Source organism: Triticum aestivum, chromosome 4A (assembly GCF_018294505.1).
Source record: "Triticum aestivum cultivar Chinese Spring chromosome 4A, IWGSC CS RefSeq v2.1, whole genome shotgun sequence".
In the NCBI taxonomy this organism is placed as follows: Eukaryota; Viridiplantae; Streptophyta; class Magnoliopsida; order Poales; family Poaceae; genus Triticum; species Triticum aestivum.
The window spans coordinates 437,223,740-437,235,613 of NC_057803.1; positions in this window are offsets into that span (position 1 = coordinate 437,223,740).

The following is an 11,874-nucleotide window of genomic DNA, read 5'->3' on the forward strand; positions in this document are numbered from 1 at the left end:
ATTTTGAGGCTGTTTTTACGGGCATTGTCAAATTTGAGTTGGATTTGTGAGATGAAAGTCAGCAAACGAAAAAGACCATGAGCTGCATTCTACAAACCAGGATTTGGAATTCTGTTGATGCAGTATATCAGTTATATTCCCTTCTCACCCTAGGTTCCATTTCATAGAAAGAAACCACGGTCTCAAGCATTTTGTCTTACAAACCAGATACCTCTTACTCCCTTCGTCCGGAAATACTTGTCATCGAAATGGATAAAAGGGAATGTATATAGATGTATTTTAGTTTTAAATACATTTTTTTTATCAATTTTGATGACAAGTATTTTCGGACGGAGGGAGTACTTCACTAAACATCTGCCGACGCTTACCAAACCTCTCACGTTACACAATTTGCTGCCAGATGGATCGTAGGCCCCGTGGTCAATCAGCAAAGGCCTGAGAACACCAGATGGATCGAATCCTCTTATTTAGGATGTTTCATCTGACTAGCTATTTGCCCGTGCGTTACAACGGACCATACATATTTCAATAGTATAACATCAATTGTGTATGTTTATAGGATACTCATGCACAACAGACAACATTGTTCTCCCACAAAAAACAACAACATTATTGATTATTGTTTCACCACTCAATCACACTCTTCTTCTTTCACCACTATTCCCACCTCTTCGTTGCCCTACTCCAAGTAGCCTCCCTAGTCCAATCTATCCATACGGTTCTCAATAGTGCATCCGGGTCGCATCCTCAACCACTTCCACCCTCACACACACACACTGGAATTTCAAGCACGCAACCATGTAGTTGGGGTATATTTTCACAATGTGCTTCTCTTAGCAAGGAGTGGTTGGTGGAGGTTTTGATAGTTCAAGATTTCCTATATTGCATCCTAATTGGTGATTAGAAAGAAGCCAAGGATCAATAGAGTCATATTATTCCAGAAGCAGAAACAGTAAAACAGAAACAAATATTCTAGAGGTTAAAGATTTGTACAAGTTCAACGAAGACTAATGCATGCTACCACATCAAATTCCTTTAGCAAGATAATACTTTCCCAAAATACGTTTAACATCTAACTTTTCCAATAATTGTACGACGGCTCCATGAAAATAAACTGAGCAGTGCTACATGGACAATAATATTGGACGATTGCGGACAACAATTAAATGCAGCGGAGAAATCTTGTCCATGGCCGAGCAACGACCGCTGGATTCTCTAGTCGTGCACATATCGCCCTAAGTTTGACGTGTCTGGATCACCTTCGAAATTAAATTGGATTGAATCATTTGTACTCTGATTCAATTTTGTGAATTTTGCACCTCGAGCTTTAGGTCGAACAATATGAGATAGTCCTAGAATATACTGGGAGATTGGATGATTTGCCGCACTTTACTTGGTGCTTAGATGATTCGCCCTGCTTTAGTTAGGATTAGATGATTTGCCCCATTTTTCTTTTATCTTTTGATCATTTGCCCTAATCTGTATTCTAATTAATTCTTAATTATTTTAATTCAAAGAATCAACATGAAATGACCTTTGTGCCCCTATGGTAGTTTTGCAATTTCTATGCCTAATCTACCTGGTTCGACCCTTCATAGTTCATATTGAACCTGCTGCTCGTCCTTCTCGCTACTCTTATTACTGAAACATCGATGCAGCAAGAACACGAAAGCAGCGCTGCAGCTCAGTGGCCCGGTGGCTACTGCTGCCGCTCGGAGGCCCGGCGGTTCCCGCTGCTGCCCGACGGCTCGACTGCCGGCAGCTTCCTCTCCACCCTAGTGGCTCCCACTTCTGCTCGGCGGTCCGGCGGCTCCCGTTGTTGTTCGAAAGCCGGAGGCTCCTGGTGCTGCTCAACGGCCCAGTGCCTCCCTCTGCACCTGGGTGGCTCATGCTGCTGCTTGGTTGACGGCCGCTCCCTCTACTGCTCGGTGACACGGCGCCCACCCGGCGACCAAGTGCCCTGTATTTCCTTGCTCCTTTCGATCCCCTTGCTCCACTCGATTCCTCCGCAAGGCAGCATGCAACTTACAGCAGGGGAGAGATTTAGTGTTTGACCAGTGCATTTTGAGCATTTTCCTCTGATCCCTTACTCTGAACTTGTGCATAGAATTTTGAGAGATCCCATTATCCCATGTAAGCATAGGTTCTGCATCAGTTACTAATGTTTCTATCTTGAACAGGAATACATGGACAATCAGTTAAATGATTTTTTTGCCTGTTAGATAGGAGTCATATCTCATTCAATAGATGACTCTGTGTTCACATTTAGAATTAATGCATATCTTCACACAAAATAAATGATTCAGAGTTCACATCTCACAATTTATCACAAGTTGCCACACGAAACAAATAAATGATTCAGAGTTCACATCTCCTAATTTAAAATAAGTCATCACATCATTGAAATCAACCTAGCATCTTAATGCAATAAAATTTCAGCGTTTTTTCTTCCTTAGGGTCAATTTCTTCCTGGATGCTATAGAGCTTGAAGGCATGTCAAAAAGAGTTGCTGGAGAAGAACATTTTTTGTTCAATATGTTGGTCAATCACAGGATGAGACATTGTCAAAGAGACCCAGGACAACATATTAGTCCCACCCATCTGGAGCGGCAGCCGTTGTAGGTTTGTTGTCCTTGCCACCGCTGTCACCGTGGAACATCGCGACTCCTGCGAAGTTGCCGGAGTCGCCTCGCCTTGCCCGTCATGATTGCTGGAGTGGTTGTGCCCATATGTGACTACTTGTGGCTGGCAATCTGCTTCTCGTCCTGGTCCATAGCGGTGATGGTGGCTCCGGCGATCTTGTGCTCGTGAGGACGGTGCAATGCTAATGGCGTGCTGTCTTTTTACCATAGAAGAGAGAGTTTATGGCCTTATACATAAGAGATTCGGTGAGTTTATGACAGAGATAGATTGATTATTTGGTTTCCGTGTGTTTATAACCTTACCATATGTGAATTGATTTATTACCATAATTGTCATATTTGCGATTTTCGTGAGGTTATGGCCTTACCATACGTGAATTGATTTATTACCATAATTGCCATATTTGATATTTTCGTGAGTTTATGGCCTTACCATACGTGAATTGATTGATTACCATATTTGAGATACGTTGGGTTTTCACGTGAGACGAAAAAACTCAGTAAGAGAGAAAAACCGGTTGAAGGGGGAGAAAAATCAGTGGAAGGGGGAGAAAAATCGGTGGGAGTGGGGGTTCTCGTACGTAGAGGGGTGGACGAAAGGTGGGACGACGTAAGAGGGGAGAGGGAACGTTACATTTCTTTTAGATAGTAGAGATACTCCAAAGTGGTTCTCCCTCTGTAAGGGTATAGTTGGGGATCTCTCTTCCTTAGGTAGCAATCACTCCAGAGGAACAATTTGGTGTAGCGATTACAACCGAATACAAGTATCAGGAGGAACAAGGATAAACAGAGAGGAGCAGAGAGGAAGGTAGCCGCCACCGGGTTCGTTTGTGATCCACTAGATGCCCGTCTCTTCTTGCTGCGAAGCTTATGTAGCTGTGCAGCTGGGCCGGGCCTTCACTTGCAGGGCCGTGCTGGGTGCCGGCCTGGCGAGAGACAGGCCGATTCACCAACAGGTGGGGTCGCCATGGCAGGGGGCTGACATCCCCCCTTTTTAAGATGAGGCTTGCCCCCAAGCCTCAGCACCAAGGAAGTGAGCTGAAGGAGTAGTTTTGTCTGCTCATGAACCAGCCATTGTCGTGCCCCTGAATTGGCGTACCAGCACTTACTCACCTCTTGAGAGACATTTGTTTGTAGTTTCCCAGGGTCCCATGGAAAACATCGGATAACTGTGTACCGAGCTGATCTGATGACAACATTGCCAGTGAAGCATCTGGAGTCATGACACCCGAGCTCGCTGGACTCTGAGCGCCTGGTACACTCTGAACTCCATTTCTCATTTCTACCGGACCTGAATGTAGAATAGCAAATCGACTGCAATATGTTCACCGAGGGTGCGAATGCAGTGGTGGTCTTGTCGCCCCCTCCCCCCGGATGCCATGACTTGTGCACATAAGTTGCAGCTTGAATGACTTGTCCATTCCGTTGATTCCCTCCAGACCAAGACATGGTACACTCTTACTGATACAAACAGATGCTTTTGCTCGAATTCGAGGGTTCCTGTACTTGAGGTAGGGCTGCATTTTGGTTATAATGGTTGCCTCGGCAGCTTCACAAACAATGCGATTGTCTTGTGAAGATTTCAAAAATAGTGGCATTAATAGCAGATCAACCGAGTCGGTCATTTGTTTACCATATGCCTGAAAGATGTCAGCACAAGTGATGAGTGCAGTTCTACATGCAACACTCCTTAGATTTGTAACAGATTTCACACTTAGGAGAATTAGAGGATCCAGTAGCTCGTGGAACCTTTGCTCTTTGCTTTTTTCCAGCACCACAGATTGAGCAGCGTTGAGATCTTGCAAGACAAGAACAAGCATATGCACAACCCCCGTAGCAAGATAAGAGCGATGTTGATCGGAAGCAGTGGGAAGCTTGACATGCTTAATAAAACTTGAATCATCATTGTCATGCTTCAAAGGACCACAAATGCAAGAACTTGTCGGTGAGTATCCCTTCGTAGCGTCCACTGAAATTGTACTGCTGGTGCCATGATTCATACACAAAATCTCCTGTTGCAGTATATTCGTACAAGTAGAGAGGAATTCCATCAATAAGATGTAGAGTCACCAACCCAAACTGATGTAGCTGAAGACAAATCCTGTTACAAGAGACATGTTGCTGAATAGTCGATGTATTCACACTTCCGTAAGGTAATGTCCAACTCCAGATTATGCTAGCAGAGGTAAGTGAACATAGTGCCAGATTTGCTATCGTTTGAACACCGGGATCCCAGAACCCCCATGAAGGATTGTTACTTGGGCAAATATGGAAATGTAATTGGCCGGCTTACTATTGCATGCTAAAAGTGCAACTATCCCTAGGTGGTTTTGGTAATTCCTAACAACATATAGCTCATTGAGCTAATGCTATTTCAAGATTAATATCTCAGGAAAGCTCAATGATTGGCATGGCATGGATGAGAAAAGTGGACCCCTCAAAATGCTAAGGACAAAAGGATTGGCTCAAGCTCAAAGCTCAAGACTCTACATTTTCTATTTTAGTGATCCAAGATCACATTGAGTCTATAGGAAAAGTCAATACTATCAAGGAGGGATGAGGTGTTGCTTAATGAGGCTCTTGCTCGAAATGCTTAGTGATATGCTCCAAAGCCCTCAACTACTTTCTCACATCCACATATGACCTAAACCAAAAGTCAAACTCGGCCCCACCGATTCTTTCTATCCGACGCCACCAAGTTCAGATGTCGTAGCCACTGCCACAAACCCTAGGCAAATCGGTCTCACCGATACGGATCTTGGTCTCACCGAGATGGGATTGTAATCTCTTGGTTTCCCTTCGTAATGTTTCGGTCCCACCGAGATGAGAGATCGGTCCCACCGAGATTGCAATGTAAACTCTCTGTTTCCCTTTCATAACATTTCTGTCTCACCGAAATGAGCGAATCGGTCCCACCAAGTTTACCTGACCAACTCTTTGGTTAGCTTATTACCAAAATCGGTCTCACCGATTTTGTGTAATCGGTCTCTCCGAGATTACGTTATGCCCTAACCCTAACCATATCGGTCCTATCGAGTTGCATGTCGGTCCCACCAAAAATCCTAACGGCCACTAGATTTGCTGAATCGGTCCGATCGAGTTTATTAATTCGGTCCCACCAAGATTGGAAAGTTGTGCGTAACGGTTAGTTTTTGTGTGGAGGCTATATATACCCCTCCACCTCCTCTTCATTCGTGGAGAGAGCCATCAGAACGAACCTACACTTCCAACTTACCTTTTTCTGAGAGAGAACCACCTACACTTGTGTTGAGGCCAAGATATTCCATTCCTACCATATGAATTTTGATCTCTAGCCTTCCCCAAGTTGTTTTCCACTCAAATCTTCTTTCCACCAAATCCATATCCTGTGAAAGAGAGTTGAGTGTTGGGGAGACTATCATTTGAAGCACAAGAGCAAGGAGTTCATCATCAACACACCATTTGTTACTTCTTGGAGAGTGGTGTCTCCTAGAATGGCTAGGTGTCACTTGGGAGCCTCTGACAAGATTGTGGAGTTGAACCAAGGAGTTTGTAAGGGCAAGGAGATCGCCTACTTCGTGAAGATCTACCGCTAGTGAGGCAAGTCCTTCGTGGGCGACGACCATGGTGGGATAGACAAGGTTGCTTCTTCGTGGACCCTTCGTGGGTGGAGCCCTCCGTGGACTTGCGCAGTCGTTACCCCTCATGGGTTGAAGTCTCCATCAACGTGGATGTACGATAGCACCACCTATCGAAACCACGACAAAAACATCTGTGTCTCCTATTGCGTTTGAATCCTCCAAACCCTTCCCTTTACATTCTTGCAAGTTGCATGCTTTACTTTCCGCTGCTCATATACTCTTTGCATGCTTGCTTGAATTGTGTTAAGATTGCTTGACTTGTCCAAAGTTGCTAAAATCTGCCAAGAACTAAAATTGGGAAAATGATAAGTTTTATTTGGTCAAGTAGTATAATCACCCCCCTCTAGACATACTTTCGATCCTACAAGTGGTATCAGAGCTTTGGTCTCCATTTGCTTTTATTTCCATAGCTTTTGGTAGTCATAGCCTTGGTTTCACAACCTAGGAGAGTATGGCATCTAGCGAGGGAAATTACCATCCTAGAGGTTCTTACTTTGATGGTATTAATTTTGTTAGTTGGAAGCATAAGATGAAAATGCATATTCTTGGACATAACCCTGCCGTTGGGCTATTGTGTGTATTGGCTTGCAAGGTGAATTCTTTGATGGGAGAGAACCGAACCGTGAAGCTACCGCGGAAGAGTTGAAGATGCTGCAATACAATGCTCAAACTTGTGATATCCTCTTCAACGGATTGTGCCCCGAAGAATTCAACAAAATCAACCGTCTTGAGAATGCAAAGGAAATTTGGGATACTTTGATTGATCTGCACGAAGGTACCGACTCTGTCAAGGAATCCAAGTTGGATGTGCTTCAAAGTCAGCTTGACAAGTTCAACATGAAGGATGGTGAAGGTGTCGCTGAAATGTACTTTAGGCTTGCTCTTATCACAAATGAGATCGCCGGCTTAGGAAGTGAAGAGATGACCGACAAATTCATCATCAAGAAGATCCTAAGAGCTTTGTACGGAAAATATGATACCGTATGCACATTGATCCAAATGATGCCCAATTACAAAGATCTCAAGCCAACGGAAGTCATTGGAAGAATTGTTGCTCATGAGATGTCACTCAAGGATAAGGAGGAGCTCCATAACAAGTCAAGTGGTGCTTACAAAGCCTCATGTGAAGCTCCCACATCATCAAGTGAGAAACAAACCTTCAATGAAGAATTGAGCCTAATGGTGAAGAACTTCAACAAGTTCTACAAGAGTAGAAGCAAAGAGAGAAGTTTCAAGTCAAGGTCCTACAATGACAAAAGATCTTCTAGTCGAGAGCAAAATTGCTACAATTGTGGAAGACCCGGACACTATTCCAATGAATGTACGACACCCTACAAGAGAAGAGAAGATTCTCCAAAAAGAAGAAGTAGAAGAGAAGAATCACCATCAAGAGAGAGAAGGAGTAGAGATGATCGTTATGAACGAAGAACATCCCAGAGAAGCAAGGATTCGGAAAGAAAGGATGAGTCATCAAAGAGCTACACAAAACAAAGGCATCAAGCTCATGTTGGTGAATGGGTATCCGGCTCCGACTCCGACAATCACTCCGAGAGAAGCTATCACTCCGACTCCGAATATACTCAAGATGAAGGTGTTGCCGGTCTAGCACTTGTGTCAACCAACTCCTATGACATATTTGATTCACCAAATGAAGGACTTGGAAGATGCTTCATGGCTAAAGGCCCAAAGGTATCACACCCCGAGTATGTTGATTTCAATAGTGATGAGGATGACTTGTTAGGTGATGATTTACTTGTTTACAATTCTAGTGATGAATACTATGATGAAACGTCAATTAATCATGCTAATCAAGATAAAACGAATGAAAATGATAAGGAGAATATTGAGTCTCTAACTAAAGAATTAAACACTCTAAAGTTAGCTCATGAAACTATCTTAGGAGATCATCGAGAGCTTTTAAGGACTCATGAGAAATTACATTTTGAAAAGCTCAACCTTGAGCAAGAGCATGAGTTCTTAAAGGCAATCAATGATGATCTTCGCAAGAAAAGTTCTTCTTACATTGCCAAGCGTTTACTCTTATCCACTTACATGCCTCAAGTCAAGTCTAGTAACAAGAACAAGAAGATTCTTCCTCTAGTAGTAACAATAATCATGCTAAATCCAATGTTGTTGCTTCTAGTAGTTCTCTTGATTCCACTAATGATTCTCTTAGCCAAGTTACACTTGAGCAAGAAAATAGCTTATTGAAGGGAATTATAGAGAAAGGTGTTTACAAGAGACTTGCTGGGAGTAAGCAATTCGAGGAAATTGTACGCAAGCAAGGAAGGCACCGGAAGAACCAAGGTGTTGGTTTTGAACGAAAGTTCAATGCCAATGGAGTTGAGTGGGAAGAAGATCAATACCCCAAGACGAAGTTTGTTCCTCAATAAAAGAAGTATGATCCTACTTCCTTCAAAGGGATACAAGCTCAAGATGATCTTCCACCACAAGACCACGAGCAAAAAGGTAAGGATAAGCTTCAAGAGGAAATTGATGCATTTGAAGAAGCACCCAAGGCCTTGGTCAAGTGGGTTCCCAAGACTACATCAAGTTCTACTTCATCAAGTACGACTACAACTCCAAGGATTCCCATCAAGATGATGTGGATCCCGAAGAAGAAGAACTAGAGAGTTCTTGAGGATGACCCCGCCAACATACTTCACTCTTATCATTTTGGCAAGAACAAGTGCAATCAACTTGTAACGCCCGGGTAATCAAGCTACAGTAATTCCACGCTAATGGTGCCACGTCACCACGGTTACTGTTGCTAATCTACCGTTAGTTCGAAACCAAGTCAAAACCGAGTCAAATTCAAACTCAAATTAATGTCAACAATAAAAGTTTTCAAAAGTTGAAACAAAAATGTTCGGTGGGTGCCGAATATTACAAGGGTAATTATAATAAAGCAAACACATTTTTATAAAATGTCTAAATGATTTAAAATGAAATAAAACAGAAAAGAAAATAAATAAAAGAAAGAAAATAAGAAAAAGATAAAAATAGAAAACTAACAAAAAAGGAAAAAAGGAAAAACCCCACTGGGCTCTGGCCCAGCAGGCCATTGGGCCACCCACCTGGCCGGCCCACCCCCACTCCCCTAGTCAACCACCGGCACCCCCACTCCCTCCCCGGAATATCTCCTCCCCCTCTCCCCGATTGCATCGGGATCGAGGAGGAGGTCGCCGCCTCGCCGGAGCCCCTCCCTCGCCGGACTACCTCCTCAACCCTGCCGGCCTGCTTCTCCTCCTCCGACACCGTCGTTGCCGTCGTCCTCCCCACGCACCGTTGCCCCGATCCCTGCAACCCCCCTATGAGCTGCCCCCTCTTCCCCTCTCTGCCTGCACCGCTCCCACGCCCGTGCGCGCGCTCATCGCGCCCCTAGCCGCGTCCTTGCGCTGCCTTCTCACGCACGCGCCGCACCCTGGCCTCCCTGGCGCGCACCCGCGCCGGCCACGCCTGCGCCACTCGCGTCCACCCCTGCCAAACCTCCCCGCTTGCGCCCCCCGCCTGCTCCCGTCCGCGCCTGCGTTGCCTTGCCGCTGCTGCCCCGACCCCCTCCCCCGAGCTTCGCCTTCGCTGCTGCTGCCGGACGTGCGCCGCTGCTCCCGTGCCGCATGCCGCCGCTGCCTCCTACGGCTCTGCTGCGCCGCCGCTACCGGCCATGCCCCGACCACAGCCCCACTCTCCCGCCACTCGTCCACACGCACTCGCGACCCCTGGCCTCTCCGGCCCACGCCAACCTCTCTCCGCCGAGCCCCGCCGTGGCTCGCCGAGGCCACCCTGCTCCCTCTGCAGCGCCCCACCGCCACTCGCCGGTGACTGTGCCCGCCGCTGCCTCGGTGGCTGCCTTGCCTCGCAGCGCCTTATCGGGCGGGCTGGCGCCCGTCGCCTGGCTCCGCCCGTTCGCTAGCACTCGATGCCCGCACCCGCTATGGCCCTTTGGCCCACTGACAAAGGGGCCCCAGCCCCAGAACGTTTTAACAAAAAAAGAGATTAAAAAATAATAATTAAAAATAATAAATAAACAAATAACTTAATTAATCTTAATTAATTAATTAAAGAATTAATTAAACTATTTAATCCTGATTAGATTAACCTAGCCATTAATTAAACTAATTGACCCTGTTTAATTAACCTGCTAACTAAATGTGTCAATGACGAACGGGACCCACCTGTCAGGTTGACCAAGTCAACTGCTGATGTCATGATGACGTTAGCAAACACTATTCTGGATAATGTTGATTTAATTAATTAAATAAATCCTACAAATGATTTAAATCTTTTAAAATTAATATAAAATAAGCCGTAGCTTGGATGAAAAAACTTTGTACATGAAAGTTGCTCAGAACGACGAGACGAATCAGGATACGCAGCCCGTTCGTCCGCCACGCATCCCTAGCATAGCGAACTCACAACTTCCCCCTCCAGTTCATCTGTCCGAAAATGCGAAACACCGGGAATACTTTCCCGGATGTTTTCCCCCTTCACCGGTACCACCTCGTACCGCGTTAGGGCACACCTAGCATCACGCTTTGTCATGTCATGCATCGTCATGCATTTGTTTGCGTTATATTTATTGTTTCTTCCCCCTCTTCTCTCGCTAGACACCGAGACCGACGCCACTGCTACCCAGTATGACTACAGTGTTGATGACCCCTCTCTCTTGCCAGAGCAACCAGGCAAGCCCCCCCCTTGATCACCAGATATCGCCTACTCTCCTCTATACTGCTTGCATTAGAGTAGTGTAGCATGTTATTGCTTTCCGTTAATCCTATCCTGATGCATAGCCTGTCCTTGCTACTACTATTGTTACCTTTACCTACAATCCTAATGCTTAGTATAGGATGCTACTTTATCATCAGTGGCCCTACATTCTTGTCCGTCTGCCATGCTATACTATCAGGGTGTGATCACTCGGGAGGTGATCACGGGTTTATACTATATACTTTATACATGATACATGTGGTGACTAAAGTCTGGTCGACTCGTGGAGCACCCGCGAGTGATTCACGGATTGGGGGCTGAAAGGACCTTTGTCCCAACGGCCCTCTGTGTGGATCTTTCTGGCGAAACGATAGGGCAGGTTGAGACCACTTAGGAGAGAGGTGGGCCTGGCCCTGGTCGGCATTCGTGGTTATTCAAAGATAACACGTTTAACGAGATCTTGGTATTTGATCTGAGTCTGGCCACTGGCCTATACGCACTAACCATCTACGCGGGGACAGTTATGGGCACTCGACGTCGTGGTATCAGCCGAAGCCTTCGTGACATCAGCGACTGAGCGGCGCGCGCCGGGTTGGACCGCGTAACGCAACTTCCTTTATAATGGAGGTTGCTAGGTCTACTCTCCGGCCGCGTTCGCAACATGCAGGTGTGCAATGGGCGATGGGCCCAGACCCCTGGCCCATAGGATTTAGACCGGCGTGCTGACCTCTCTGTTGTGCCTAGGTAGGGCTGCGACGTGTTGATCTTCCGTGGCCGGGCATGACCCAGAAAAGTGTGTCTAGACAAAGGGGATCGAGCGTGTTGGGAATGTGGTGCACCCCTGCAGGGAAGTTGATCTATTCGAATAGTCGTGTCCCTCGGTAAAAGGACGACCCGGAGTTGTA